This window comes from Desmodus rotundus, chromosome 2, assembly GCF_022682495.2.
Source record: "Desmodus rotundus isolate HL8 chromosome 2, HLdesRot8A.1, whole genome shotgun sequence".
In the NCBI taxonomy this organism is placed as follows: domain Eukaryota; kingdom Metazoa; phylum Chordata; class Mammalia; order Chiroptera; family Phyllostomidae; genus Desmodus; species Desmodus rotundus.
This window is the reverse complement of record NC_071388.1, coordinates 172,742,080-172,747,387: the sequence shown is the minus strand read 5'-3', so window position 1 is coordinate 172,747,387 and position 5,308 is coordinate 172,742,080.

The window sequence follows — 5,308 nt, the reverse complement described above, 5'->3', positions numbered from 1 at the left end:
GATTAGTGATGTTGAGCGTCTTTTCCCAGCTGGTAATCTATGTGTCCTCTTTGGAGAAACCTCTATTGAAGTCCACTGCCCATTTTTTAATTGGACTTTTTTTGATTTTGAGTTGTGCGACTTCTTTATATATTTTGGATATTAACCCCTTATTCGATATATCATTTGAAAATATCTTCTGTTGAGTAGTTTGCCTTTTTGTTTTATTGATGGTTTCCTTTGAGATGCAAAAGGTTTTTAGTTTGATGTAGGCCCATTTGCCTATGTTTGCTTTTGAAGTCTTTGACCTAGGAGACATATCCAAAAAAATATGACTGAGACCAATGTCAAGAATTTATTACCTACTTTTTCTTCTTGGAGTTTTATGGTTTTAGGTCTTACATTTAAGTCTTTAATCCATTTTATTTTTGTACATGGTACACAAAAGTGGTCTACTTTCATTTTTGGCATGTACCTGTCTTGTTTTCCAAACACCATTTATTGAAAAGACTGTCTTTACCCCAATGTATATTCTTGCCTTCTTTGCCATAGATTAATTGACCACAGAAGCATGGTTTTTTTTTTTTTTTCTGGGCTTTTATTCTGTTCCATTGATATACGTCTGTTTTTTGTGGTAGTACCATACTGTTTTGATTACTACAGCCTTGTGGTCTAGTTTGAAACCAGATCATTTTGTTCTCAATACTGCTTCAGCTATTTGGAGTCTTTTGTAGGATTTTTTGTTGTAGTTCTGTGAAAAATGTCACTGGTATAATATTTTGATTGGATTGCACTGAATCTGTACCTTGCTTTGGGTAAAATAGACATTTTAACATTATTAATTCTTCCAATCCACGAGCATGGCATTTCTCTCAATTTTTGTGTCTTCTATTTTTTTTTTTCATCTATGTCTCACAGTTTTCAGAGTATAGTTCTTACACCGCCTTGGTTAAATCTATTCCTAGGCATTTTATTCTTTTTGATGCACTTGTAAATGGGATTTCCTTAAGTTCTCTTTCTGATAGTTCATTATAAGAATACAACCAATTTCTGAATATTTGTGTCCTGCAATTTTAGTGAATTTATTTATTCTGATAGTTTTTTTGGTGGACACCTTAAGGTTTTCTATATATAGTATCATGTCATTTGCAAATAGTGAGGACTTTATTTCTTCCCTTCCAATTTAAATGCCTTTTCTTTTTAAGAGATTTTATTTATTTATTTTTAGAGAGGGTAGGGGAAGAAGAGAGGGAAACATCAGTGTGTGGTTGTTTCTCACATGCCCCCTACTGGGAACCTGGCCTGCAACCCAGGTATGTGCCCTAGACTGGGTATTGAACCCGTGACCCTTTGATTTTCAGGCCAGCACTCAATCCACTGAGCCACACTAGCCAGGGGCCTTTTATTTCTTATTCCTGTCTAATTGTTGTGGCTATTCTTCTTTCCAGTACTATGTTGAATAAAAATGGTGAGACTGGGAATCCTTCTTATTCCTGACCTTAGAGAAAGAGCATATAGCTTTTCATCACTGTGATGGCTGTGAGTTTGTCATATATGGCCTGTATTATGTTGAGGTATGTTCCCTCTATCCCCACTTTGCTGAATTAAAAAAATAATATTAAATTTTGTCAAATGCTTTTTCTGTATTTGATAAAATCATATACCATATTTTGCTGTGTATAGTGAGCACCTGTGTTTTTGTGCACATTATACATGGGATTATTATACCCATCGTATGTAAGCCTTATATCCATGTATAATGTGCATCCTTATTTTTCTCTCAAAAATTTGGGCAAATAAGTATGCACTATACACAGCAAAATATGGTAATTTTTATCCTTCATTTTGTTAATATGGTGTATCATGTTGATTTGTGGATACTGAACAAACTTGCATCCCTGGAATGAATGAATGAATCCCTCTTGATCACATGTATGATCTTTTCAAGGTGTTGCTGAATAATTTGGCTTGCCAATATTTTGTTGAGGAATTTTACATTTATGTTCATCAGGGGCATTAGTATTTTGCAGTGTCTGTCTGGTTTTATCATCAGGGAAACCATGGCCTCATAGGATGAGTTTGGGAAATTTCCCTCCTCTTCAATTTTTTGGAATAGTTTGCGAAGTGTAGGTATTAATTCTTTGAATGTTAGAATTCCCCAGTGAAGTTGTCTGGTTCAGAACTTTTGTTCCAAAGTTTTGTGGATTATTTATTTAATTTTGTTATTAGTGATCTGTTCAGATTTTCTGTTTTTTCCTGACTGCTTTGGAGAAATGGGTTTCTAGGTATTTGTCCATTTCTTCCTGGTTGTCCAAATTGTTGGTGTATAACCATTTGTAGTACCTTTTTATAATCCTTTGTGTTTCTGTGGTGGTGTTACTTTGCTTTCATTTCTGATTTTATTAATTTTACTTGATTCTGGAAATAGGTTTATTGATTTTATCTTTTCAAAGAACCAGCTGCTGGTTTCATTGTTCTTTTCTATTTTTTGTCCTTATTTAATTTACTTCCACTCTGATCTTCCATTTCTTCTACTCAATTTGGCTTCTTTTTTTCCAGCTCCTCAGGTGTAAGGTTAGATTGTGTGACATTTCTTGTTTCTTAAGGGAGGCCTGTACTGCTATGAATTTCCTTCTTAGAACTGCTTTTGCTGTGTCCTACAAATTTTGGTCATTGTGTTATTTTCATTTGTTGTTATCTTTTGATTTCATTAACTCATTGCTAGTATGTTGTTTAGCCTCCATGTGTTGGTATTTTTTAGCTTTCTTCTTGCAACTGATTTCTAGTTTCTGTAGTGATTGGAGAAGATGCTTGGTATGATTTCAAACTTCTTAAAAATATTGAGACTTATTTTGTGACCTGTGGTCTATCCAGGAAAATGTTCCATGTACACCTTAAGAGTCAGTATTGTGTTGTTTTGGGTGGAATATTCTGTAAATAACTATTAAGTCCACCAGATCTGATGTGTCATTTAAGGCCATCATTTTCTTGTTGATTTTCTGTCTGGATGTCTTTCTAGCCAGTGATGTAAGTGGAATATTAAAATCCCCTATTATTATAATACTGTTGATCTCTCCCTTTACGTGTGTTAATATCTGCTTTATGTATTTTAGAGCTCTTATGTTGGATGCACATTCTTACAAGTCATATCCTCTTGTTGGATTGATCCTTCTTCATTATGCCTTTATCTTGTTATCTGATACAATAATTGTTTTATTTTTCAGTTTGCATGAAATATACTCCATCTATTTTCAGTCTGTCTTTCCATCTGAAGTCTTTTGTAGGCAGTGTACGTACATCCAGACCTATTTTCTTCCAGCCACTTTTTGTGTTTGTATGTATTCAGTAGATTCACCTCTCAGTCTCGAAAGCAGCTTTATATAGGTGCCCCCTGGCCAACTGAGTCAGGTGCTGCAAGATGTCCATATGGGTTCCTATTGTATGTAGTTGGGCTTCTAGTGCAGTTGGCATGTCGATGGGTGGGGCTGATCTTTAGGCTGCCTGGCTATACTAGTGCACTGAGCTGTTCTACAGGTGGGAGAGGGTGACCCCATGGAATGAGTGGCATGAAACAGGGCTCTGGTGCCAGCCAATGCTGCCTGTTTGGCCTATCAGTTGTGGAGCTACGTGGGTGGGGCTGTGTGGCCTGAGGCTGGTTTTTCAGGTTTGGGGCCGCTTGGTAGGAGTTGCAATGCAGTAACAGAGATCGCAGTTTGTGCTGGGTTTGGGGCTGCTTGGTAGGAGCTAAACTGCAAGCCAAGACTGGATGACTCTTGTACCAGGCTTATGGCCACTTGCTGGGAGCTATAGTGCAAACTGAATCTGGCTGCTTGTGCTAGCTGGTCTTGGGGCTCCTTGGCAGGTGCCATAGTGAGCCAAGGCTGGCCTTCGCGGTGAGGTTGTGGAGAGACTGCAGTGCACTCTGAGGCTGGCTGACACTTGGGTGTAGGATCTGGAGATAGTGCAAGAGGCTCTGACCAGGTCGGGCAGGACAAGCAGTTAGCCAGGTTAATGGAGAACAGACTTTATGCTTGTCTGTATCAGGCCAGCTAGGTGGGAGGAAAGCTCACCTAGTGATGCTTGCCAGTGCTTCTGTCCTGAGAGCTCCCCTGTTCCCTACCCCTTGTCTTCACCCTAGAGTTAGTCAATTTAAATCTTCTGTGTATGACCCAGATGCTTTTGGAGCTGCTGACTCTGCTGGATCAAGTGAGTTTATCTAAGAATCTCCCTTTGTCTTTCTTGAATGTAATTGCTGCTGGTTTTCAAGACCAGATGTTATGGGGAATTTTTTTCCTGACATCGGTGCCCCAGGCTGGGATCCCAAACACTTTCTAGGGTAGTTCAGCAGCCAAGCTATCCCTCCTGTTTATTAATCACCACACTGTGGGTGTGGGACCTGCCTGGAGCATGTCTCCTCTGCTCCTCCTATCTGTCTCAATGCGACTTCTTGATACCCTTAATTACAGGAATTATGTGCAGCTAGTCATTCAGGTGGTTCTCAGATGGCTTTTCTATAGTTTAGTTGTAATGCCGATGTGTTTATGGAAGGTGAGTTCAGAATTTACCCACTCCACCTCCATGTTAACTTTTTACTGTAATTTTTAAAGAAGTGTTATCAGGGTACTGAAAAGTTCCAAATGCTAAGTGGTTAAAATGTAGCAATTTCAATACTTTTACATAATATAGAGATGGAGTCTCTTCTATTGGCAATGGGACTTTGGTTAAATAGTAGTTGTTCTTGACTCAGTATAAGATAACTCGTTTTATTGTGCTTCACAGATATTGTGTTTTCTACAAATTGAAAGCAAAACCTTCCACCAGCAAAAAGGTTACTACCTGCTTTACCGCGATACTCATTTTACTGTGGTGGCCTGGAACCGAACCCGCAGTGTTTACGAGGTGCGCCTGTACTCGCAGACTCAGCGCTGACAGTAACACCGCTGGTTCTTATCTTCCCAGTTGGTCATGGCATCTGTATTGGAAAGTACGGTGGATAACACCTTGTCTGAAAGGCTTAGGGCCAAATGATTTGAATTCAGAATTTTTTAGATTTTAGGCAATCCATATTACTATACAATTCCCTCAGTGGGGTCTGTGTAATACCACATAATCAAATTCTCTAAATTTCCAAAAGAAACACATACACCAAGGGAGATGGGTCAGCTCTATAAAATACCTCCTGCCAGTTCAGATCATATTTGGCCCAAATGAATTTTTTGGTCAAGCTTAATAAAAACAGTATCGACAAGAACAACAACAAAATGAGATATCTACATGAATGAAGCCAGCAACTAGAAAGCATGATGCAAATACAACTTCATATTACCCG